The sequence below is a fragment of the Triturus cristatus genome, chromosome 7, assembly GCF_964204655.1.
Source record: "Triturus cristatus chromosome 7, aTriCri1.1, whole genome shotgun sequence".
Taxonomy (NCBI): domain Eukaryota; kingdom Metazoa; phylum Chordata; class Amphibia; order Caudata; family Salamandridae; genus Triturus; species Triturus cristatus.
In genome coordinates this window covers 545,220,706-545,248,352 of record NC_140590.1, presented here as the reverse complement: position 1 = coordinate 545,248,352, position 27,647 = coordinate 545,220,706, and positions in this window count along the sequence as shown.

Below are 27,647 nucleotides of genomic sequence, written 5' to 3'. Positions count from 1 at the left end.
AACATTTTGTTGCTAGTCAAGTATCTATTTCTGGAAGAACTTTTGCAACAGGTGCTATTGTTTTCCATGCTGGAAGTACTACCACAAGTGGACATTATACAGTTTATTTAAAGTGTAATAATGGTTGGAGTCACTGCAACGATACACACTTGGAAATGAAACCGAGATTGCCTTATGAATTACCCAACTCATACTTGATATTTCTGAAACAAAGATTTTAGATACACCATTCGGCTTTGTAGGAACGTGTAAAGATACTTTAAGGAAATCATACTGGATGCTTTCAAAGCGAAATTTTGTATACATTATTTGGTGTATTGGGAAAATGTTCACAGAAACTACGAAGTAAAGGTAAGATTTAAAGATTGGAAATAGTATTGGATGTGTTATTTGTGGTGATTTTGTATTATATTTGTGAGAATTAGGGATTTGTTTTTTTTAACAATCTAATTGATTGTTTTTTTCCCCCTGCTTTTTATGATGAAACTACTCTGACATCACTGTGAATAGTGAAGTTAAGTAGTAGCTGATGACAGCAAAAAAAGGAGAAAAATTGTTTTCTGAATGTTAAATTATTTTGTATTACTTAAAAACTCACTGTAATTTATGAAATATATTACATTACATAGTAGTTTTGCAGTTTATTTTATGTAGATGAAAAGTTAGAAAAAACAGTAGTAAAGACAAATAGCACAATAGTAGTTCGATATTTAAAAAACCTTTGAAATTCACTGACAAAACCATAGGTTTTACAGACGTTATAGTTAGAAATTTGCATTTTAAAAAACTTAGAAATTCAGTGAAAAAGCCATAGGTTTCAGGGACTTTATAGTTAGAAATTAGCATTTTAAAAACCTTAGAAATTCCCTGAAAAAAACATAGGTTTCAGGCACGATATAGTTAGAAATTAGCATTTAAAAAACCTTAGAAATTCACTGAAAAAACCATAGGTTTCAGGGACGTTATAGTTAGAAATTAGCATTTAAAAAACCTTAGAAATTCACTGAAAAAACCATGAGTTTCAGAGACGTTATAGTTATTTAGACATTTGACTCCTATAAAACCAGAGAAATTCGCCTGTTATAGTTAGTTGAGCTAACTATAACTCGCGCGCTTGCAATGCACTGCTGATGACGTCACATATTACATCACTCATGACATGGTCAGTGACATCACTCATGACATCACTGATGACATCTCAAATTACATCACTGATGACATCATCCACGTTATAGTCTGACACACCTCTTCACACTCTAATATAACCTTTAATACACCCACTCTAAAATACAGACTACCATTTCTAAACCATAGACACACCAATACCAGATACTAGATACCCATCCACTGATTCCTATCTATATATTGTGAGCCGGACATACACTGATACAGTCACTCATACATGCTGTCACTCATCATTACACACAGTGCTACTGATCCATAGAGTTACTCACACATCTACTCAGTCATGCCAAAAAGCAATCACACACCCATGTACTCACCTATGCAGATATATACACACCACCTGACTTATTTATACACACACCACTTCCCTTATTTATATAGATACTATCACATACTTACTCTCTTATACAATCACTAATACAAGTACACATTCGTGTATGTAGACACTCTTGCAATCACTCTCTCACGTATAGTCAATTATACACCCCAATACTCACATATACTGTCTAAAAACATATATAGTTAGTCACATTTATACAACTGAGACATCAATTCACTAATCAACACACCTGTACACAGTCAGCTACCCATACAGCCCTTCTGAGATGCACTTTTGAATGTATAGAACCAGTGAATCAGCTATTCAGACATGTATGCGCAGATTCAGACACCCCCACCCACCCACATAGACACTCAGACACCAATCAATAACCCATATAGACACTGATGTAGCTACTCACCAACCCATGCACCTGCTTACACACCAACTGAGAGACTAATAGAGACATTCACACCGTTTAGTCACTAATCCATGCATTCAGTAACATACGTTCAATCAGTGACTTATAGAGTCAGTCATGCATCTACTAAATAAGCCATTCAGGCACTTATACATCGACTCATTCTTCAATAGACCTTGGCATAGATATATAAGAAAAATATTTGCAGTTTACAGAAAAACACATTCACTGGATGATGTAATCAGTGATGTCATTTGAGATGTCATCAGTGATGTCATGAGTGATGTCACTGACCATGTCATGAGTGATGTAATATGTGACGTCATCAGCAGGGCATTGCGAGCGCGCGAGTTATAGTTAGCTCAAATGTCCAACTAACTATAACGTCTCTGAAACCTATGGTTTTTTCAGTGAATTTCTAAGGTTTTTTAAATGCTAATTTCTAACTATAGAATATGTTTTAAGGGAATAAGGGATATTATTTGTATCTGGAAGGAGATCCGCTCTAAATATTCAAAAGCCTTTCAAAACAAAGATACACTGCTCTGGGATAATCCTGCCTTCCCATCGGTTTTTCCGATTCAACCTGTAAGCAGTCGTGGCCGGCATAACTCACGAGTGGGGGGGTAGGAGGGATTGGGTTGCATGGGGAGGTAATTAAAAAAAAATTAACTTTCCTTCGCCGGCCCGGTCCGGCAGTACTTCTCTGCTCCTCACAGGAAGCAGGCAGCCTCCCTCCAATCCCCTAAGCCAATCACAGTGCTGCAATGGCAGCATTGTGATTGGCACCCTCAGAGTGGACAAGCCACTCCTCCCCTGCCCAAGAGCAGGACCACCTGTCTGCCCCCAACCAAACCCTTCTGCTTTCTCGAAGTGCAAGAAGCAGAAACATAAAATTGTATTTATAATGTCATTTTATTTTTCTGCTTCTAGCAATGCGAGAAAGCAGTGGGGAGACGCTCCTCCGTCCACATGGAGGAGCCGCCACTGCCTGAAGGACTTGGGCATGGTACAGGGTTCAGACTATGAGCCAACTGTATGATCTGAATGGCCTCTGCTCTTTTTCGGGACTACATGATTCATATGAGCTTCCCCGCTACTTCTTTTTTAAGTATTTACAAGTGAGAGCTTATATCCGGTTGGGATGTGAATACTTGCTGAACATGGAAGGCTCAGATCTTTCGTCGTATTATTATAAATCAGGCAGGAAACCATTGATCATTGTGGTCTACCAAGGCCTCTCTCACTCTGTTACAGACAACACTGTGTTATTGGCAGCCAAGTGAAGTCAACTGCTCTCATCTGAGATCCTAGTTTCAGTGATCCAGGGGGTGTTAGAGATATTGGATCATCCTGTACACTCTGTTAAGTTAAAGCTACAATAGCTTTGAACAATCTGTGTTTTTTTGCATTACACTCCAGATAAAATCTCTAGATGGGGAGTGAATACTATCTCAGATAAGACGAGATGCCCCAAGTATAACCTCACAGCTGCTGATATTGTACATGTTTGCGCTATGTCCCACTTTACAAGAATTTTGGGCTTGGGTGAAGTTTATGTCTTCTAGCTTGGGACATCAAGTTTTTGTATCTACTAAAAGAGATAATGTTGGGCATCAAATTTGAGTATGAGGGAGGCATCCAGTGCCTAATTACAATTATGCTAGTTTGTGCCCAGATCTGTATTGCAAGGTCATGGGTCTCTGTGACTCCCCCTCAAAAGCAGATGAATGGTGTGCTCTCATCCGTCATATATAGGAGTCTGAGTTAGGATTGCCTAAAGTCTGAGGTCTTTCCTCATTGAAAAAGTTTGATAAGATCTGTATCAGCCTCTGCTGGGATTTGTCATGCTTTAATTGTGAATAATTATGTATTTTTTTCTATCCTATCTCTCTCTCTAGTTCTAGATATTCTATTTTTCCCTTTCTTGCTGTTTTCTTTTTCTGTGTTTTCTTTTTTTCTTCTTTTATCTGAATATTGTGAGTATTGTATTTTGAACAACTCTGACTTAAAAGAAGTTTTAAAAAAAGGTCCGGATTTATATATTGGAGGAGATGGTAGTCTGTCGCAATGGGCATGGATTTCTCTCGCCACCAGTACAGTGGTACGCCAGCCAAATTTAATTGTGGGTGGACCTTATGTCTGGCCACAACAAAGGCAACTCTGCCTCCGCTGTGGTCAAACTTCTCCGACGGCGCTGGGTAGCAAGGCTCATCGGAGAAACGGCTACATGTCCACCCACCCAATTTAGATGGACAGACATGCAGTCATTTTTTATTGTTTAATCAATCAATGAATCAATCAATTGGGGTTGGTAAAGCGCAACTACTCACCGGTGAGGGTTTCAAGGTGCTGGGGCGAAGGAGGGGCTCTGTTGAGTGCTGGTTTCATCCAAAAAACCAGATCCTTCCTGAACTGGGGCAGTGTGAGAGATTACCGGATGTAGAGGGGGAGGGTGTTCCAGGCTTTGGCTGCGAGGTAGGAGAAGGACTTTTCTCCCATTCCAGTCTTGCTAAAATGTGGGACTGTGGCCAGAGAGAGCTGTGCTGATAGGAGGTGTCTTTTGGGTGCGAGGAAGGAGGGGCGGCTGTTCAGGTATGCAGGTCCGGTCTTGTGAAGGGCCTTGTATGTGTGGGTGAGGAGTTTGAAGGTTATTCTTCTTTCGACTGAAAGCTAGTGGAGATCGCGGAGGTGTTGGGTGATGTGGTTGCGTGGGGGGATATTGACGATAGTCCAGTCTGCTGCTGATGAGTGCGTGCAGGAAAGATTTTCTCGTTTTGGTTGGGATCCATCTGAAAGTATTTCGGAGCTTGGGGAAGGTGCTGAAGTAGGTCAAGGAGACTGAATTGATTTGGTAGTTAATTGTGAGCGATGAGTCTAGTATGATGCCGAGGTTTTGTACATGGTCCATCAGGGTTGGGGGATTTCTGAGGGCGAAAGGCCACCAGGAGTCTTTCCAAGCAGAGGGGTTGGTGTCAAGGATGAGAACTTCTGTCTTTTCTGAGTTGAGTTTCAGGCAGCTGTTCTTCATCCAGGTGGTGATGGCTTTCATCCCTTGGAAGTTGTATCTGGTGATGTTGGGTTAGTTGGTGAGGGAGAGGATCAACTGGGTGTGGTAGGAGATGAAGTTGAGTCCGTGGTTCCTGACGATGGTTGAAAGGGGGGCCATATAGACGTTGAAGAGGGTGGGCTTATGGAAGGAGCCCTGGGGCACTCCACTGTTGGTCTCTGTTGGCTCCGAGAAGCAAGGAGTGAGTCTGACTCGCTGAGTTCTGTTGGTGAGAAAGGAGCAGATCCAGTCAAAGGCCTTGCCGCAGATGCTGGCATCGTGGAGTCTGGTGGCTAGGGTACGGTGGGAGACGGTGTTGAATGCAGCTGAGAGGTCCAGGAGGATGAGGGCTGCTATTTTGCCCTGGTCGAGGATAGGGTGGATGTCGTCGGTGGCGGCGAGTAGGGCAGTCTCAGTGCTGGGGTTGCTTCGGAGTCTGGATTCGGAGATGTCCAGAACGTTGTTAGCTTTGATGAAGTTTGTTAGCTGGGTGCTGACTGCCTTTTCGATGACCTTGGCTGCGAAGGGAAGCAGGGTGATGGGCCTGAGGTTCTTGAGGTCTGTCGGGTCCGCGGAGGATTTCTTCAGGAGGGGGTTGACTTCAGCATGTTTCCAGTCATCGGGGAAGGTGGCAGTCTCAAAGGAGCAGTTGATCATCCTATGTAGTTCAGGTGTGATGGCTCTGTGGAAGATGTGTTGTGGGCAGGGGTCTGAGGGTGCTCTGGAGTGAACGCTTTTTTTGGTCTTCAGTCGTGAGTGGTATCGATTTGAGCAGGGTCTGTTGGGTGGCGTTGAATGAGGGGGAGCTAGAGCGGTGAGGTGGTCTTGGTTGTCGAAGTTCTCGTAGATCATCTTGATCTTGTGTTGGAAGAAGGTGCTGAGTCTGTTGCTGAGGTCTTAGGAGGGTGGGATGTCTGTTTCACTGAAGGGGTTGGTGAATTACTTGATGATGGAGAAGAGCTCTTTGGTGTTGGGTGCGTTGGTGAGGATTCTGTCTTGGAAGCATTACTTCCTTGTGGATTTGATGAGTTGGTGGTGTGCGGTGGTGGCTGCTTTGTAGGCGGAGCATGTTTCTGGGGTTTTCTTGTTCCTCCATGTCTTGTTGAGTCATCTGCAGGAGTGTATGGATTCTTTGAGTGCAGGGGTAAACCAGATTGCTTTCTTGCTGTGTCTTGTGGTGGCTTTCTTGTGGGGGGCGAGTGTGTCAGCGCAGTTCGTGATCCAGTGGTGGAGATTGCATGCTGCGGTGTTGCATCTGACATGGTCGGTGGTGGGGTGATGACAAGGGAAGAGGTGAGCTGGCCTTCGGTGATTTTGTTCCAGCTTGTGTGAGGGAGGCAGTGGACATGCTTTGTACAGTGGGTAATTTGAAGAAGAAGTGGATGCAGTGGCGATCTGTCCAGAAGAGTTCTGTGGTGTGCCTGTAGGAGATGCTATTTCCTCCGGTGAAGACAGGGTCGTGTGTGTCCCGCTGTGTGCATGGGGGCAGTAACTAGTTGTTTCAGTCCTATGTTGGCGAGGTTCTCTAGGAGGGAGGTAGTGTTTGAGTCATTGTAGTTGTCCAGGTGCAAGTTTAGGTCTCCGAGTAGGATGTAGTCTGTGGATGCGAGGGGTGCAATGAGGTCGGTGATAGCATACGTAAAGGGAGTGCGTGGGGCGGGTGGCCTGTAGATGAGGGTCCAGCGGAGAGTCGTTTTGGGGTTGGTCTGGATCTGGAAGTGGAGGAGCTCCATGAGGGTCATTGTGTTGTCCGGGCGGGTGGTCATGTGGAGGTTATTTTCGTGGATGATGGCGATGTCTCCTCCTGCACCGATGGGGCAGTCCTTGAGCAAGATCTTGTATCCGTCGGGAATGGCGGTGGCGATGTCAGGTGTAGAGTTGGCTTTGGTCCAGGTTTCCGTGAGGAAGGTGACGTTGGCGAGTAGCTGTTGAGGCGGTCCCAGATTTCTATGGCGTGTTTGTATTGGGAATGTACATTGAGGAAGATGTAGTTGAGCGGTTTGTGAGCATTGATGTCCGATAGGTTGGGAGATGCTGCTGGGGTACGGTGGTGGGTGAAGGTGTGGCGGCAATGTAAAAAGGAGAGGAGGCCATGGGTGTTGTTCGGTGTCGAGAGATGGCATTTGTTGCTGCGTCCGGGGTTGAGATCATGGAGGGTGCTGGAGTTGTAGCGGTGGCTGGTCAGAGGGTCAGGGTCCATGGCACTGGTAGCTGTCCGGTCGAGGATGGGCAGTGACGGACTTGCCTTTGGCGCGGTCGCCATGAAGTAGGGATTAGGGGGAAGGTGGGTCAGATGGGAGGCGGGAAGGACACACTGGAGTGGGGAGGGGCTGTGGGGGAAACAAAGGAAAAATTAAGGAAAGAGTGCAAAGAGTGAAAAAAGAAAAGTGACAGGACAACGAAGGAAAGAGAAAAAAGAGAAGGAAAGGAAGGAGAAAAAGAGGGTACAAAAGGAAAGAGGCAAGAGAGGCAGAGGCAGAACAGCAGAGTATTCTCCCACTGGACAACCAGGGATGAGGCACAGGCAGGAACCTGAGGGTGGAGGAGGGCCTCGAACACTCTGCAACTGTGAGCTCAGGGGCTCAGAGGGCAGCACTTAGTGGTGGAGCTGTGAACGGGGTGAGCATTCACACTGACCAGATAAAACCTGGCAATAAGGAACAGTGAAACCATTCTAAGGCTCTCCCTGCCATGGAAGAAGCCTCCAATGGCCAGGGGTGCATTACTTTTTTCTTTTCCTGTCACAGGATTTTTTTTTATTTTTAAAGAATTCTGCTTACAAACAGTAAAATGTATTGACAGGAACCGCCCTGAAAACAGTTCCTGCCAATGCTTTTATAAATGCCTACCAGCAGCGGTGCAGGTGGCCTGCAGAGAATTTCTGCTCATTGAGAGGCAACTGCAAAAGGCAGGAATAACCTATGCTCTATCTACCCGCTGCACCTCCACATTGACCAGCGCAGGCACCAGAAAATATGTGCAACTCCCAAGGTGGCAATGGAACATCTTGAGATGCTTTTGCCCTACCAAGGAGGTCCATCAGAATCTGCTATGGATGACAACAAACATTGAACCCTTGTGATTCCCTCTGCAACACAGACTGTCCGACTGTCTGAGCTCACTGATGTTTGGGACCTGTTTCAGAGCACTGCGAGTCCTGGTTTATTACGTCCACCCCTGACTCAGCAAATCTCTCCTGCCTTCTCCTGGCCACCTCTGGACTCTGGAGGCTGAACTGGGTTTCTGGTGGCCCTCTGCGGACGCACCCGGAGAGTTATTGATGTTTCAGGAATTTGTTGTTACTTGGACACAGGATTCCATGTATCATTTTCATTTGTTGTTTTTGGGTTGTGGGAATGTCATTGGCATGATTGGGATGCTAATGTGGGTGGAGGGTGGGATGGGTTTTTGTTGTCTATGTTGCCACTGTAATGTTGCAGACTGTTCTGCTATGATAACATGATAGTCCCACCTCAGGCTCACATTGCGCTCCTAACATGGAATGTGCAGGGCCTTAACAACCTGTGAAAGACATGACAGGTGCTAGCTCATTTAGATCACCACAACATGCATGTTGTGTTTCTGCAAGAAACACATTTGACACAACAAGTTGAACACACTATAGGCAAACAATGGGCTGCGCATAAGATAGCCTCCTCTTACTCCTCTTATTCGAGTAGTGTCATGATCCTTGTTAAAAAAGGGGTCTCATTTTCTATTACCCAAACCTTAAAAGACGACGGGTCAATACGCGATTGTACAGGGAGTCCTCTGTAGCACCCGTCACTCTAGTGAACATATATGGACCAAATGTGGATGACCCTAACTTTTACATGGCACTTTGGAACTAGCTCCTCAAGCTCACGACAACCACCATTACATGGAGAGGGGAACTGAATACATACCTGGACCCCGTGCTTGACCAGTCTATATCGACGGACTGGCATGGCAAACAATCCACCAAAATTCTCTGCGCTAGAATGGCGGAGCATGGGATTGTTGACCTCTGGAGACTCTGACATCCCACTCGGCGAGAGAGTACGTTTACTTCTTCTGTCTACGGGTTGTAAGATCCGCCTGGACTATTGGTTGGCGACCCTAGATGTCTGTGCTTGGGCATCCGACTTATCACACTTACTAAAGACCTTATCAGATCATGCATCGATGTTAATGACGTTGGAGATCCCTACTCATACCCCCACACAGTTTAAGAGGCGATTCCAGACAACGGCCCTCTTGGACCCCATGTTTCAGGAGAAGTTGCACTCATTCGTCAACTCGTACTTTACTGATAATGTCAGCTCTATGGAGGGTGTGGACACACTCTGGGAGTCCTTCAAGTCCACTAGCAGCCGGGTATGTATCAGTACGCAGACCGGTATCATACTGAATTTACTATGTACACAAACACAGGCCATAAAGCAGACATTGCATACCCTTGAGCGGGACTATGAGTGCAATCCCCACCCCTGCATTCTTGCTGCTATTCACGAGCAGATTACTAAATTCAGTGACACAGCTGCGCAAGAAATATGGTACTTGTCAAGGTGCTATGTGGCAAGGACATTTGGAGAGGAGGGTCACCTGGGGTGCAGTCTGCCTGCTAACCTGAAGGCACCCTGGGCCCACGACCACATTGTTAAGAATACCTCCCCTGATGGTATAGATCACTATGGCACACCTGCTATCTTGGCGAGCTTCACTCACTTGTACACCCGCCTCTATGGCATACAAAACTCTGCTTCAGCAGGTGACAGAGCAGACTATCTAGATGATAATGTTTTGGCACGGCTTTCTGCTGGCCAGCGAGAATTTGCTCAACCTTTTACAATAAAAGATGCCATATGCACATTGCCTAATGGTAAAGCCCCAGGCCTCGATGGCTTGACAAGTGAATTGTAATAAGAATTTGCCTCTAACCTTGTACCACATCTCCCAGCACTATATGAAGAAACATACAATAAGCGTCTCTTGCTGCCCTCCCTCAGGGAGGCACTGATTATTGCACTACTAAAGCCCAATAAGGCACCAGAGTATTGTGAGTCCTACCAACCACTCTCTCGACTCAACACAGATGTAAAGATCATTGCTAAAATATTAGCAACCCGACTTCAGCCACTCCTCCCTAGCTTAGTGCTACCAGATCTATCTGGATTTATCCCAACCCGCTCCATTTCACATAATTTACGCACAATTTTTGCATTACTGCATCAATTAAACCCCTCCCTGGAAGCTGCAGCAGTATTCCTGGATGCTGCTAAAGCCTTTGACTTCAATGAATGGGAATACATGTTGACAATTCTGGGCCGCATGAGCATCCCACCGACCATCTTGCAATGGATTTGCTTGCTATACATACACTGACCCAGTTGCTCGGATACAGATTAATGGATCTGCTGTGATGCTCACCCATAGGGATACTAGGCAGAGATGCCCTTTATCCCCATTACTATTTGCAATTGTTCTGAAAGCCACTATGGTGTGTCGTCCGTCAAAGACATGCAGCCACTGCATTACAATTTACACTGCGGCCCCCTAGGTGTTTCACTACATGGAACAACAACGCGTTATACTTGAAATACCCCGTCACTTACTTGGAACACATTAAACGCGAATATATACAATTTGGTCACTATTCAGACCTGAGTAGTAATTGGTCCAAATGCATTATCCTTCCCTTGACTCCAAACACTAAACCCCACATTGGAGTTCCCCTTACTATGGAGCACTGACCCTATGAAATATTTAGGGATCTGGATCCATAATGATCTGGTGCTTCAATATAATTATGGTAGGGCCATGTTGCAACTTGAAGATCAAGTACACAGATGATCTAGGTTACCGCTGTATATGGCAGACAGAGTGGCTGTCAGGAAAATGGTGATACTACCCAAGTTTTTTTTATTTGTTTACTAACATCCCTATAGTGCTACTGCAACATTCCTTCAAAATGCTCAGAACACACTTGATAACACTGGCATGGGCAGAAAAACAACCCAGGATTCGGTGGGGCACGCTGACCTTGCCATATATGCAAGGGGGCTTCAACGCACCAGACTTGGATCTGTATTACTTGTGTGCACAAACCCATTTCGCACATTACTGGTACCTCCACCAGGATTACATTTCACACTTAGCGTTTGAACATGATGATGCCAGCCCTTTCCCGCTGAGTGTTATCCTGCCACACAGCACTCATGTTGCTACGACCTCTTTCAACACAGTAGACTTCACCACAAGAGCTTGGCACCTACGTGGAGTCCCCGATACTCCCCAGCACTCCCTGGTATTCCACCTAGCCATATCGGTTCAACAAGAACCAGGAGCTCTGGAGATCCCTGGCAAGGCAGGTTTGAAAACTATGGGAGACATTTACTCAGGGGGGACCTTTTTTGCTGTAGAAGACATCTCAAACTCACAGCGTCACACCCCGTTGCTGACTTTCATATACTTTATTCTCTGTGCCGCCACACGTGAATTATACCCTCAATTCCCGGGGAAACCCCTCACTCTCCATGTACTGCATGCTTTACTGACTAGCACCCTGTGCAAGGGACGCATTATCAAGTTATATGTCTCAGTACAAAATGATAGGCCCTCAGCCCCTGATCCGGCGCTAGAGAAATGGAATGCGGTGCTTAATCCATCGTTGGATCTGACTGGTTAGGCACTCTGTTGTGCACCAGCCAGTATGCTTATAACTAATTGTAATTTTCGTATAATTTATTTCAAATATCTCCACCAAATGTATTATACACTGGCTAAATTATGTAAATTTGGTTTGAGAGAATATGCTAACTGTTTGAGGTGAAAGGCGCCTGATGCCGACTTCTTGCTTCTGGCATGGTCCTGTCCCCCATGAAGCACTTTTGGGTGCAAGTTACTAAGGCCCTTGCTGACATGGCACTGAAACCTGTGGTGTGCCACCCACACATGTGCCTGCTTGGTTTAGTTAAAGATCTGCAGGTGGTGAACCGTAGACTTATAGCAGTGGCACTATTACTGGTTAAAAGGAGAGGTGCGATATACTGGGGCAATTGTGCGGCACCTACTAAACCATAATGGATATTGGATATGGTGTACTGCAAAGAGTAATAGGAAGTCTATGCTGAGGAACTGCTGGTGCCTTCACCACCTAAGGACATATGGGATTCCCTTAGCACCTATTTCCTGACCATCTCGGACCTCTCTTAGGGTGTCGAGTGTGAATGCAGCTATCTCCACTGGGTTATACTGCTGTAGTGGGTGGCTCATTAATGTACATTAAAACGGATTACATGCTCCATCTGCCATTTGTTGCACTGTTTGGCTTTATGTTGTTTGTACTTTAAATGCATACTGCATAAAATGTTAAGAAAAAAATGCCATGTGTGGGCGCATTTCAAGATTGCGAAAGTCTTTGGCCACACTATCCTTGGGCTCTGAGGATTGGGTGTTGGTGTGTGGGGGGTGTACTATGGTAATCCTAGAGTCCTTCCACACCTAACACTGAACAGACGTCAGGTATGAGAAAAGCAGCAACCAGACAGTGGACCCATGAGTCTTTTCTTTCTATCCTGTTCTCTTGATTTCAAGTTTGCCACAAGTATTACATGTGACTCCACAGACCTGTCAAGCAGGGATTGACCCAGGTGTCAAAAAGGATTCCCACTGCCCCCTCCCTTCCTAATCTGTGGATTTCAGAGGAATCATCTCTGCCCATTTCAGTTTACCTAGTGTTTGTTTATAGGAGACATTGCACACATTTTTCACACCTATTCAAGGTTGAGCACAAGCTGAGAGCTTACAAAAGATTATGCTAATTAGCAGTCTAACATTTCAGGCAGGTAAAGGATAACTTTCTAAAAGTTACTTTTCCTTCATATTTATTAAAAATCCTCCTTACCATTGAATTGGGATTTTAATACTATTAACAGTGGTTTAATCATTTTTGTAGCTGATCACATTCATGTGATACAGTATTGGTCTTTTTTTTTTTTTTTTTTTTTTTTAAAAACCTTTATTCGTGCATCTTAAAAGAACAAATACGGGCCTACAACCGTCAGGCCGGCCACGATACAGTAAAGCACTGATACCCACATTACAGCCCCCGTGCATCAACGGTCAGGATTAACAACAGGTTATGAGTCACATACTGGAGATATCTTTGAAACCCGGGGAAGGAGAGGTGAAGGTTAATTTTAAGTTTTTTTGATAATTTTATCAGAGAAAAAAGTCAATGAAGGATAAGAGCAAAGGAGATTCGAGTCCGCAAGATAGCTTCACCACACGGGCGAGCAGCAACATCAGTAAGAACAACAATGGAAGTAAAATCTCAAACAGTGAGGCGGTGCAGAGATATATCAGGATAGTCACATGAGCAAGTACGCGCCCCTCCAGAGCCGCCCCCACTCGATCCACCCCACACCCGGACCCCGAATCGAAGAAAGTAGAGCACAGAGACATAAAAGAAGAAAGGCCCATAGAACTAATTGAGAACAGAGTATTACCCCCCCACCCTACACCAATGCGGAGGCTACGGCCTACCCCCCCCCCCCAGCATAGTGCCTGTCGCCCAATGAACCCGAAATATAGAGAAGAGAGAAAGTAGGAACAGAGTAAAGAAGGGAAGAAAACAGAAAAGAAGGTGGGGAGGAGCCCACTGGACACCAGAGCGCCCCGAACCATCAGCCAGTTATGGCCCCCACACACTGAGAGCCCTCTACGCCAAAAAACGGCATGCAAAGATACCATGGCACCACAGTTTAAGCGAAGGGATACAAGTCGCGACGAGTGCGCGCAAAACATACATACAGTTCCAGTCCCAGGCCAGCCCGTCCATAAACCATAGCGATAGAAGTCAGTCTAGCCCTGGCCCGATCGCGGGCTTGGGATTAAACCCGCTCCTGCGTGAAGGCCCCGTGTCCCGAGCAGACAAAGACAAGATGGCCGCTTGTGAGAGGATGGTGAAGTAGGATCACGAAATGGCCACCGACCATCGATTGAGGTCCCTCGTTGCACCACATAAAATCCAAACCTGGCAAGTAAGGTACAGGAGTTCCACAAAAAGGCAGCAGTGGGCCACCGCGGACGGTCCCTCGAAGCCGTTAGGTATCGCTCAGCAGGATAGTCTCGCGGACGCGGTGAGGCAGGGAACAATGAAGCAGGCAGCCATGACCAGGGGGACAAAGTATCCGCAGTTGAGGTGGAGAGCGGTGGACCCTGGGCGCCGGGAGCGCTAGATGAAGGCACCAGTGTAGCACAATCATACACCGCCGTTGCGTCCCCGCAAGAGGACAAGAGCACCGGGAGACCCACGCCCTGTGGATGACAAACAGTGCGCCCACGACCCGCAGCCGACAGTATGGGGTCAAACCGCTCACTCAGCGCCTGCAGGCCAGCGCACATCTGTAGTTGAAAGTCCCGCAGGACAGCCAGAACGGAGCCGCATGTCAGCGGAAGCTGGGCCCCAACATCGGCAGCAATCCGGGACGGCACTGTGGAGCTGGTGTCCGGAAGAGGGAGGGCGAAGTGGGCAGCGGGCGAGACCGGAGTATCACCCCCCAGCCGCGAGCAGGCACTCAACGCCATGTTTTGCCACTATACGTTGCAATGGCCAGGGGGGGGGGGTCGTGGCAAGGGGTCAATTCCCCTCAGGTCTACGCCGCAACAGGAAAGGCCGACAGTCGCTTCTCTTCTCGCCGGTCCCCCTCGCCGCTGGCTAGGCAATAGGCAAAGGGGGCAGCAGCCTCCCACAGCTCGGTCCTCAGAGCGGGGCAGGAGACCCACCGCACCGGGGCCCACCCCACAGCTCCAGCCCGTCAGGCACAGGGTGCAGAAGGTGTCCGGCCGTCTCTCCCCGGGCTCATCCGGCAACGATCCATGGTGCGAGGCGAGATCGGGACCGCGGGGCTCAGGTTAGCGCTAGCTGGTCCGGTAACTGTGGAGCTTCCAGGGGGCCGGCAAAGGCCGTAAGGGCGCAGGGTTTCAGTGCCGAGGACAAAAGCACCCAGAACTCGGGCATCCGGGCGGGTTGAGACTCCGGGAAAGCAGCAGCGCGGTCAGCGCGTCTTCGCACACGGTGCACCTCGAGAATCGGCGAGGATGGGCATCAGGATAGTAGTCCGAGGCCACGGACCGACGGAGCCGGGCGCTCAAGCGTCTGCTCCGGTCGCCATCTTGGCTCCTCAATCAGTATTGGTCTTTTAATCTGTAGCCTGGTTTGCTACATAGGACACCTGGGTCTCCCAGTGTGGAAATATATTTTAGGGCCTTACCACTTGTCTCAATTTTAAATACCGTGCACCCTACCTTGTGAATTACTTACTAATATTTAAAGGGGAGGTTTTAACCTGTCAAAAGTGTTATTTTAACAGGTTACACTGCAGGTTTAAACTGCAGCAGTCAGGCTACAATGGTAGGCCTGAAGAATGTTTTCCTTTTCACACTAGCGGATGGCACAATATGTGCTGCATTCCACAAGTGACATTTAACTTCCAAGTCCCAGGTCAACTTTTTACACCATATACTAGGAGCTTACGGACAAGTTAAATATACCAATTGGAAGTAGGCCTAGTCAACCATGTTTTAAGGGTGAGCACAGGCATTTTACCACTGGTTAGCAAGGGTAAAGTGCACAGAGTTCTAAAGACAGTGAACAAAATTGGGGCCCAGCAAAAGCTAAAATCCGACGTGACGATGCAGAAAAGGCAGATTTCCTACACTGTTAGCGAGAGAAAAAATAGAAGGGATTTTGCCTGCAAGCATCAGGTTTTGCTGGGCCGTAGAGCCTGATCCCCACTAATAATTTGTGAATGGGGCTTGTTAAATCTGGCCTGACATCCTAGAGGCCGAGAGGAAATCCAATGGTGTCCAGTTGTAATGTGTGCCAAATAGGACAGCTCAGAAAGACCCTTTCACCTCTAGGCTCTGCTTAATTGTAATAGGTAAAAGAACATGGAATATTTTTTAACAGGTTAGCATAAGAATTGGCTGCCAGAAAGATGCATATAGCTGCAGTTGAAAGCTATCTTGACACTCAGCGAAGCACTTTGGGTAAATGCACTTAAAACATTTGTTTTACTAGTTGAAAAAAGTATTTTTAAAAGTACCAATGAAGGGTTTCTTCTCTTGTCACCTTGTGTCACTTAAACACAACTCCTTAATATGTGACATTAGATCAGGTAAATGTTATGTTCACATTTCTATGTGCAATAATATCTAACTAAGCTGTTTTTGTATAGCATGTGCACAGACAACAGGCTGCTTCAGAATACTTAACAAGCATTGGCATAGCCAATAGGTCTCGCTTTTGGGACCTTATGAGTATTTAGTTATGCAGCACAATATACTTGGTGCAACAACTGTTGCATGGCTAAACACTTATAAGGTCCCAAAGGTGAGACCTATTTGCTATGCCAATGCTTGTTTTCTTTGCCTTCTGCTATTAGTAGTCATGTTTATTCCCCTATAAATATAGAAGTACATGTACCAGAATGTAAAAAAAAAAAAACTGAACTGGATGAGTTGATCACACACAGAACTGAGAGCAGTGCTTCTTTGGTTGGAATAAAGACCTCAACTATAGTGCCGTGGAAAACTGATGGGAAGTGCATGCACTCGAGGAGAGAGAGCGCAAAAACATGGGATGAGAAAGGATATAAGGGAGTATGTTCACAATAGATGTAACTTTCTTCATGTAGGCAACCAACTTGTTCCATTGAATTCTAACGACCTTTATTTCCCAAATGTTTTGTCCAGCTGGGCCAATCATGTGCAGCTTACTTCAAGGCTATTCCCCTGATGTGTATGATAAGTAACAGGAACAGATGAAAGAGGCCTGCTGAAAGCGATGCGGTGCGGAGGGAAAGTGCCAGGCTGAATTACTTTGCGACGATAGGCGCTAGATCCCAGCACAGCTGGCCGAGGCCCGGGCCTCAGTGCCAACCATCCAGTCTCGCCTCGCGTGCAGTGCCACTGGGCTGTGCTGCCAGAGAGGTCATGGGCACAGCTGAGCCTCGGGCTGGCCTGGCTCTAAGAGCCTAAGCTCGAGCCAAGCCATCCATAGAAGTGTCGCTTAAATTGTCCAATAAGTAATTTGCACAAACCAATATATTACTTATAACATATCTTGTGCTAAGTATGTACTGTAAATGTGTATTAAGAATCTTTATTACGAAGACATATTTTTGAACATCTGGGTGCCTTATTGGTAAAAGCGTCACGTGTTTCCCACTCACAGTTATAGGTTGCACACGATATTCAATGCAGTGACTAGAATCAGAAGATTGAAAACTGCAGGTCCCTAAATGCGGAGGGCAGTGTGGCAAGAGCAGGGCTGACTGGAGGTGTCCACAGCAGGGGTCCTCATGGGATCTTAAGCAGCAAATAGACAGAATTTGTAAAAGCAATACACCGATATCGATTACCAGCCCTGGAATTCATGAACTGCCGCAGCTGAAGTAATCGAAAGCAAGCCTCACACAGACATATTTAATTAATTTTTAACAAGCAGGCATCCAAACGTTGCACGCATGTGTGCGAGTTGCTTGTAATTGCGTTCAGGGTTTGTTCTGGCAGTTAACAGGCTCCAGTTCCCCGGTGACACTTCACTTCATTAAGGCTTGGGTAGGCGCCACGTGCTCCAGCCCTTGTGTTATTACAGACAGCACTACAGCAGACAGGGTGATTAATGGCGCTCGGGAAGCCCCATCGAAGAATACACTGATTCACAAAGGAAGCGAGTGCCTTTCACACCCCATTGAAACCCGCTGTGGAAAGGCAGGCAAGTGGTTTCCGTAGGCTCCTGTGCCCGCGTCCTCTTGAGTCGCACGATGTCAACAGAGGCCTTGGCTCTGTGGCTTAGCACGGATGTGTCCAAGGGGCCGAGCTTGCTAACGGGTCGACTGGAGTAGGGCTGTGCTAATACTATTCTTGGTCCTCCCACAAGGAAGGCGCGCGCCTCCGTGTTCACCGAAGATGGCCAATCAGCAGTACTGAGACACATGCCCCAAAATTGGTTTCAATTAATGTCAGTTGTAAATGACATTTAAATAGCATATTAAATAAACATAGAGATGAGGAAATGGGGGGGGGAGATTTATTTTAACCAAAATCCATAAGGGAAAATAACACAATATACATACTGTTTGCATGGTAAAGAAGTTTCCAAGCCGAGCATTCCCTAAAAGGCGTCCAAGTATTCTTTAAGCCAAACCATAATATGTCTATCACCAGGGCTTTAAGTAAAATGAAACAAACATTGGCCGCGCGCGAGACGCCATATGTGGTGGGGGAGAGGGAGAAGCGGGAGTTGTGTGCGCGCGCGGCCAAAAAAAGTGAAAGCTCCAGATGGCGCCTCAGGCGCTGAAAGATGCCTGCTGCGCGCGTGAATGCTCGCGTGAACACAAGCGCTAAGCCGTGTGGCAGCACCTTCAAAACCCGTACACTAAATGTCTCGGCCAGACCAGCGTATGCGCTGGATCAGGCGAGACCTAAAAACAGAACATGATAACAAACCACTGAAAACCCTGAATTGATAAACGTGTTCCTGCCCAGTGATGTATTTCCTTTACTGTAGCATACATTATAGAATTTCTATATGAATATGTCTAATACATAAAACACAGTTACATGGATATATATCTGTCAAGGTTTGTGTGTATGATTTAACTGGAAAAAGGTGTTATTACAATTCAAATGTGGGCTTTTTGGTTTGGGCGTCCTGTGGGTTGTACGAGACATCGTACACAACATGACAGAGACCTCGCACCCCAACACACAGATACCATCAGGGGTGACAGTGCCGTGCTCTACAGTTGAGTGATTGATTGACAACTGCAAGCCATCAATGGGCCTGAGGGGTACTTTGGTATTCCAGAAGGTGCTCCAGATGCCTATGCAGCCATTTTTGTGATATTGATTTTGCCAGTGCTAAATGTAGGCTGGCGTGATCCCAAGGGAGTGGGGCTGGCCCAGTGGCATTTTGGCATGTTCTCAGGTAATGAGAAACATCTTTGCCTCTCCGCCCATGCCATATTAAGGCAGCCAAAACAAATAATCCGGAAGCACACTGATTTTGTGTCACATAAGAGGTGACTCAGTGAGTGCACCCCCAATGCATCCCCTAGGAGGGGGTCACAAAGGTTCCTGGGCACCCCTGGAATTCTTCCACAGTGGAACACCGTCTCAAACTGACCCCTCCTACATGGGTGTGTGTCGAAGGCCCCTGTTTAGATTGAGGCTGGGTCTGTTAGCAGTGACATACAGGCTCGCTTTTTCAAACCATGGTGCTATAGCCCAGTACATCTATTTTCAGCTAAGGGTGCTCTGCAGTTCAGACCAGGCAGTACATCCGAAGGATAACACAGTCACTGGCCTGCGACACCATCAAAACCATGAACTCCATCCACTCCGGATCCCCATCTGACCCCTGCCCACACCACGTCTTCAACAAAGCCAGCACAACCATCGCGCCCCACCTCCGAAAAACAATCAACAGTTCCTTCGAGTCAGCAACCTTCCCGGAAATCTGGAAGCACGCCGAGATCAACGCCCTTCTGAAGAAACCCAAGGCAGACCCCAAGGACCTGAAGAACTTCCGGCCCATCTCCCTGCTTCCGTTCCCGGCAAAAGTGACAGAGAAGATCATCAACAAACAGCTAACCCGCTACCTCGAAGACAACAACATCCTGGACCCCTCCCAATCCGGCTTTCGCAGAAACCACAGCACCGAGACCACCCTTATCGCCGCCACTGACGACATCAGGATCCTGATGGACAAAGGAGAAACAGCCGCCCTCATCCTCCTGGACCTATCAGCAGCCTTTGACACAGTCTGCCACCGCACCCTATCAGCACGCCTCCACGACGCCGGTATTCAAGAGAAGGCCCTGGCCTGGACCACATCCTTCCTATCTGGCAGAACCCAGAGCGTCCGCCTCCCACCCTTCCGCTCGAAATCCACCGAGATCATCTGCGGCGTCCCACAGGGATCCTCCCTCAGTCCGACACTATTCAATATCTACATGGCACCGCTCGCCCACGTCGCACAACAACATAACCTCAACATCATCTCCTACGCCGACGACACCCAGCTGATCATATCCCTCACCGAAGACCCCCACACCGCCAAAGCCAACCTCCACAGAGGAATGAAGGCCGTAGCCGACTGGATGAAGGACAGCAGACTGAAGCTGAACTCAGACAAGACGGAGGTCCTCATTCTCGGACCCACCCCATCAGCCTGGGACGACTCCTGGTGGCCCACATCGCTAGGCGCAGCCCCGGAACCCACAGACCACGCACGCAACCTGGGGGTCATCCTCGACTCCACCCTCTCCATGACCAGGCAAGTCAACGCCATCTCCGCGTCCTGCTTCAACACCCTCCGAATGCTCCGCAGAATCTTCAAATGGATCCCTACCGACACTAGAAAAAACATCACCCAGGCCCTCATCACCAGCAGACTAGACTAAGGGAACGCCCTCTACTCAGGAACCACAAACAAGCTCCTGAGTCGACTACAACAAATCCAGAACGCCTCGGCTCGACTGACCCTCGACATCCCCCGCCGCAACCACATCACCCCCCACCTGAGGCCTGCACTGGCTCCCCGTCAACAAGAGGATCATCTTCAAAATCCTCATCCACGCACACAAAGCACTACACAACACCGGACCCACCTACCTCAACAACCGACTCAGCTTCCACACCCCTTCCCGAAACCTCCGCTCACCCTCGCCACAGTCCCTCGGATCCGGAAAACCACAGCCGGCGGAAGATCCTTCTCCTACCTCGCCGCCAAGACCTGGAACACTCTCCCAACCAACCTACGACAGACTCAGGACCTGCTGGCGTTCAGAAGACTCCTCAAGACCTGGCTCTTCGATCAGTAGCGTTCCCCCCTCACCCCTCCCCCAGCGCCTTGAGACACTTACGGGTATGTAGCGCGCTTTATAAATTGTAATTATTGATTGATTGACTGGCCTCAATGTAGCTGATATGAGCATGCCGCCTGTAGAAAAAGAATTAAATCCCTTCAAGAAGCAAAATAGTGACGAAGAAAGGAAGTCAGGTTACGCAGGAGGGTTTAATGCAAGTTCATCATCCAGGGTCCATTACCTCAATGCCCGTAACTGCCACTCCCCCCCGAGTCACCACACTCCGAATCCCCCTTGAAAGCAAACACCCCGCGTGATTCCCACGAGCGCGGAGATACCAGCGCTCGCGGAAAACACACTCACAATAAGGTTTATGTAACACATCTTCCCCCCCCCCTTTTTTTTTACTAATCCATCACGTAATCTTTGAATCTCTCAGGACGGTGATGTTCGCGTTTCCTCCTTGGAAAATCACTGTCCTGAAAGGAACAACCAGGATTTTTTTAGGTAAAACATCATTATGTACATCATCCAAACATGTATCCTTGTCAAGATTCTTAGGAAAGTTGGAAACACCTTTAAATAAAGATATCCTGTTCAAATTCCAAACACTTCCACCCTCTATTCTCACCGCGCTGTTAAACACTTCTATAACTTTCTTTGGATCTGACCAATATTGAAAACCTTTAGGAACATTTTCCTCCCTTTTCAAACGAACAAGGTCACCAATGACAATTTTATATTTGCTTCCAGATCCTCTCTTCTTATCCATGACCTGTTTCATTTTATTTTTGTACATTTGGACTCTTTGTTTAACTATATCAAAGTCAATTGCAGTCAATTTATTGTCATCTAAACCTTTTTTTAACCACCACGGAACTAAACTAGAACTTGGTTTACGTCCTCTCAAAAGTTCAAATGGACTAGCCAAAGTGACTGAATTTGGAGAAGTCCTATATGCTAATAGCATGGATTGCAAAGCATTGCTCCAATTTGGGGCCCCTTTAATGGACAATTGGATCGCTTCCTTCACAACACGATTAAAGCGTTCCACCTGGCCATTGCCCTCCGGATGGAACACAGCAATCCTCCTATGGTTTATGCCACATTTTACAAAGAAGGACTCCATCTCCCTACTAATGAATTGCGGTCCATTGTCCGTAACAATTTCTTCCGGAATTCCTTCTCTGCAAAAAATATTGTCTAAGAATTCAATCACGCTTTGTGAGGTGACTTCTCTAACCATCTTGACCTCAGGCCATTTTGAGAAATAATCGATTAATAGAATGCCAAAACACTTATCCTTGGAAGAACATGAAATGGACCGATGATGTCTATACCCAATTTCCTCCATGGGCCAGCAGGAAAATCAACCGGATGAGATTCAACTCGCAAAGGAGCAACCGATTTATCACTACTTGAACACTTACTACACTCACGTACAAAATGCTCAACAGAGGAATCTATGCCAGGCCACCAAAATGCCTCCCTAATTCGTCTCCTAGTGAAAGAAATTCCCAGGTGCCCCTCATGAGCAATCTCCATGATGGTGTTTCTCAGAACAAAAGGCGGAATTATTTTGTCAGTTCTCATAACTAGTCCATTTTCAATGGCTAATTCATCGTAAATTTTAGCAAAACTCATCATGTCACCTGACAATTTCCTTAATTCCGGCCACCCCTGTATAATGTACTTTTTTACAGTATTTAGTTCAACATCCTTTTCCATTTCAGAGATCCAGAGACCTTCACATAATTTTGATTCCCCACCATGTATTAAGTTCACATCTTGTGTAGTAAAAGCCACTTCACAATCATCATCCTGAAAATTTCCCTCACTATCAATGGGTAACCTGGACATGCAATCAGCATGCATGTTCGCCTTCCCTTAAACATACTCAATACAAAAACGGAAAGATTGCAATCTCGAGGATAATCAAGCTAACCTTGCAGACATAGATCTACCACCACTAGGAGACATTAAAAATACTAGTGGTTTATGGTCAGTTTTGATGATAAACTCAGTGCCCCACAGGAAACTCCTAAAATGTTCTGCCCCCCCATATGCAAGCAAGTAACTCTCTTTCAATAACAGAATCGTTTTTTCTGTATCTCTTAAGGCCCTAGAAGCGTAGGCTACAATCCATTCACTGCAATTGTCTTTTTGCAGTAAGACACCCCCCAGGCCCAAATTGCTGGCATCCACCATGATTATACATTTCTTCCCAGGGACAGATGGTCTTAAACAAGGAGCATTAACAATAATTTTTTTTAATTTTTCAAAAGCTTCTCTCATATCATTAGTCCATGTGAATTTAAAATTTTTTTTAAGTAAACACCTAAAAGGATCAACTTTAACTGAGTAATTTGGGATGAATTTAGCGTAGAATTCAGTTAATCCAAGGAAGGCTACTAATTGTTCCTTTGAAGAAGGTAATGGGGCATTACCTATGCTTTCAATGTGTTTTTGTTTCGGTTTAATGCCTTTCCCACTAATTGTGTGCCCTAAATATTCCACTTCTCTTGCTTTTATTTTGCATTTATCCAAACGAAGTGTGAGCCCTTTCTCAGCTAAAGCTGCAATAACATTATACAGGTTGCGGTCATGCTCCTCATCATCTTTCCCGTAGACCAAAATGTCGTCTTGGAACGCAATGGCGCCAGATAACCCCTCCAGTGTTATTTTCATCAATCTCTGAAAAACGGATGCAGCGCTGGCTAGGCCAAACGGCATACGGCAATATCTGAAAAGACCCTCAGGTGTAATGAATGCTGTAAAGTTTTTCGAATTTTCAGAAAGAACCACTTGATGATAGGCACTTGCTAAATCAATGCATGAAAATACTTGCGCATCAGCTAAAGTAGAAACCATTTCATGCAAATTAGGAAGAGGATGCGCATCAACCCAAATGGCACGGTTTAAACTGCGTAAGTCCACACACAACCTGAGTTCGCCTGAAGATTTTACCGAAATAACTATGGGAGAAACCCAGGGGGAGGACTCTATCGGTTCTATGATGCCCTCTTTGCAGAGATTCTTTAGCATATCCTTCAACTTATCCCTGTAAGAAAGTGGAACATTTCTCACTTTGTGACGGAAAGGGGTTGCGTTCTCGTGAAGTTTAATTACATGCTCAAATCCCTCATATTTCCCCAGCTTCCCACTGAAAACATTAGGAAACTCTTTTATCAAATTGTCAACTGACATGGGTTCATAACGAGCGGAATGCTCAATGGCAAAAACAGGGGGATTGGCTCTGGGATCAAGTTTAATGCCTAATTCATGTTGGTGTGGCCAACCAAGGAGAGATTTCCCTGACTTTGCAACATAAATTTTACTGAACGTGTGGCGGCCAAATTTTTTTACATCTGCAGAGAAATAACCAATCAAGTCAATCTTGTGCCCAGTATAGCCCCCAGGAGATACATCAGGGTGAGTAAGGGTTCTATTTGGCCAATTCTCATAGAAAACATTCGCGGAGATAATGGAATACCAAGCACAAGAGTCTACTAAAAATCTCAAATTGATACCATCAACATTGATGAAACATGAAGGAAATTTTGAAACCCCATCATCACTACAAACATTAATAACAGTATTAATCTCATTTTCATAGTTGTCATTGTTATCATCATCTGAGCATTGTATATAATTAACCTTCCTAGGGATGGTTTTACAGCACTACTGAAATGTCCCTTCTTATTGCATTTGGAACAGACTCTATCAATAGCTGGACAACCCTTGAAATTCGCTAAATGGCTATTACTTCCACATCTAAAACACAGTAAAGGTGGATTATGCCTTTCACTATTGGTGTTCGAACTCTTATACTTGTTCTCGTGTTTGTTGGAATTATTACATTTGAGATTGAGATTTTTTTTGTGTTTGTCAGAGTCTTTGGATTCCTTGTTGACACTAAATACGTCTCCTTTTTCATTTCCTCTGATTTCTTTTACAAATTCCTCAGAGTGTTCGATGGATTTGGCAATATCAATAGCCGCATTTAATGATAGATCAGAAGTGGACCACAATTTCTCTTGAACTTTTTTGCTATTGGTTCGCATTAAAATTTGGTCCCTCAGTACCTGTTCATAAGCTATGAGTTCGAAATCGCAAGAAGCTGCAAGAGACCTGAGTGCTGAAACGTAATCTTCAATCGATTCATCAGGACGTTGTTTGCGTGAGTAAAAAATAAATCTTTCCATGACAACATTTTTTTCTTCTCCAGAACGTATGTTGAGTTGTGAAGAAGCATACTGATAGACGTTAATTCTTCCAGGACTGACTAAAGGGGGTAGAGTTTTAAACTCTTTTAGTCCAAATCCTCCTAGGCAATGTTTTAACAAGGATAGTTTCCTTTCTGCTACGCAGTCCTCTCCTTCTAAAACCTCAACATAAGCTAAAAACACGGGTTCCCACACTTCCCATGGCAATGGGGGATCGCCCGATGATGAGAGGAAAGAAGGAGGTAGTACAATATCAGACATATCACTTAACGAATATTAACAAGTGACGTGACAGAATGAAGTGGTATGCTTAAGCGCACAATTGTATATATATTGGTAGTAGAAAAGACACTTTGCTCTTTTTGTATATATCTATCTACGAATAAACATATACATAAATCTGAGTACCCTTGTGAAATTATTTTAAAGTGACGCAGGGCGTGTTATTGACAGTTGTCTTCCTCTACATTTAGTGCTACATCATAGATAGCGGTCGTGCAGCAGCAGGTGACACATTTTAAAGAAGAATGTAAAAGAGTTTTTCTTTTTTTTTTTAAATAAATGGTATTTAACCAATAATGTATCTCCTTTCACGCAGTTTGCGTGTGATTTAACATTTTCTTGCTTCTGTATTTGATTCTTCCTCAACACGATGATCCTAATCGTATTAAAAAGAAAACTCTACGCTGGAGGCACGTAGGGTCAAAGTACGGCGTGTAGAGGAGCGTCACGACGTCTTTATCTCCGTTATGACGTGCGTGCGTGTAGGTGATCTCAGAAGGATGTCGGTGGAAGGAAGACGGTTACGAGGATTCTATTCCATACTGGTGAGTAAATCGCTGAGAAATTTTGAAAGATGCAATGCAGCATCAAACACTCACCATCTGAAATAAATTTTTATTACCCTCTGCTGCTTCCAAGTCCGTGTTAACCTCGATCTGAGCGAAGTCTAGTGCACAGAAAGTCCACTCCAAAGTCGGTAGTTCCAAGGAGCCGCGATCACTGACAGGCAGGAAAGCGCAAACATGAACCTGTTGGCAGCCGCTGTATTGCGTTGAGGCTTGAAGGAAAACATCCATGTGTTCCACATGTAGAAAGGAGAAATCTTCAGTATTCCCTCACGCTTGGAAAAAAAACCCCAACAATTTCAATGTAGGATATTAGTTGTGCGAGGCAATCCGTGCCCGCTCGTCGCCAGTGTAGAAAAAGTATTAAATCCCTTCAAGAAGCAAAATAGTGACGAAGAAAGGAAGTCAGGTTACGCAGGAGAGTTTAATGCAAGTTTATCATCCAGGGTCCATTACATCAATGCCCGTAACCGCCACTCCCCCCGAGTCACCACACTCCGAATCCCCTTTGAAAGCAAACACCCCGCGTGATTCCCACGAGCGCGGAGATACCAGTGCTCGCGGAAAACACACTCACAATAAGGTTTATGTAACACCGCCCATTCTTACATGCTGCAGATGATGCTCTTATGAGGTATGCTGACTGTTCATTGTTGATAATTACTGCAGTCTCACTGAATAAATGTCTACCTACAGGACCTTGGGATGTTTAGTGGGTCATGCTCAGAGCAGGATATGAGGGGGATAGAGTTTCATCCCAATCAGGGAGCCATTGACGTGGAATCTGGATTCAGCCTGGCCCCAGTTAAATATGCTGAATCTCTCCCAGTGTAATTTGTTGGCATTGGGACACATTTAGCAGCACCCAAGCTTTGTCTGCTTTCCATTCAGAGCAACAACCTGCAGGTTGTGCGGGGGCTTTCTTATTTTCTATCCCAGCTCAAACCAAGTGCCTCATTTAAAGGGACATCAGCTTTCCTTTTGTTTAAGTATCCTCCTGTCTGTGAACTATCTGCAGCCTAACACCAAAAAAACAATGAAATGGAGAGAAACAAAATCACACGGCATGTTGTTACATCACAAGTTCTTAAGAGAAACTATGATTTGGGGGATTCGCTCAACTTCTGTATTTTCTGAGATAACTACGTAAGAATGTTAGATGTATCTCTTTGTATGAGTAATTACACTAATGATTTAAATAGCACAATTTTTTTTAATTCTTTTATGGTGCTACTCATCATAGTGTAAGGGTGTCAGAGCACTTTACATCACACACATACACACTATACAGAGACAATAAATATAATGAATATGTAAATCAATATATAAGAATTGGTACAAAAGACAATGAGGGTTATAATGTGTAAGGGTCACATGTCATCCCTACTGATAGGCATTACATGTTAGCAGTGCATGGTCTGGGGAAAACACAAAGTCAGGTTTTCATATGTAACGTGGTGGTTCAGGTTGTCTATACTAAAGAGTCTTTATTACTACCCAAAGGAAACCTTTTTTTAGCAACCTTAGCATGATAAAAGATTTAGAAAAAAACAATGCGGTTCTAAACCCATGCTTTGAAGTTTGCATGCATCTACTTGGTGTTGGTTCATATTTTACTGTGCTATATTACCAGCATTCCAGTTTATAAACTGCAAGTAACAAAAAGTTCTGAGTCAAAAGCAGCAACCTGCATAGCTATCTATATAAAATACAAATCTGTGATCTGTAGGTTACACATA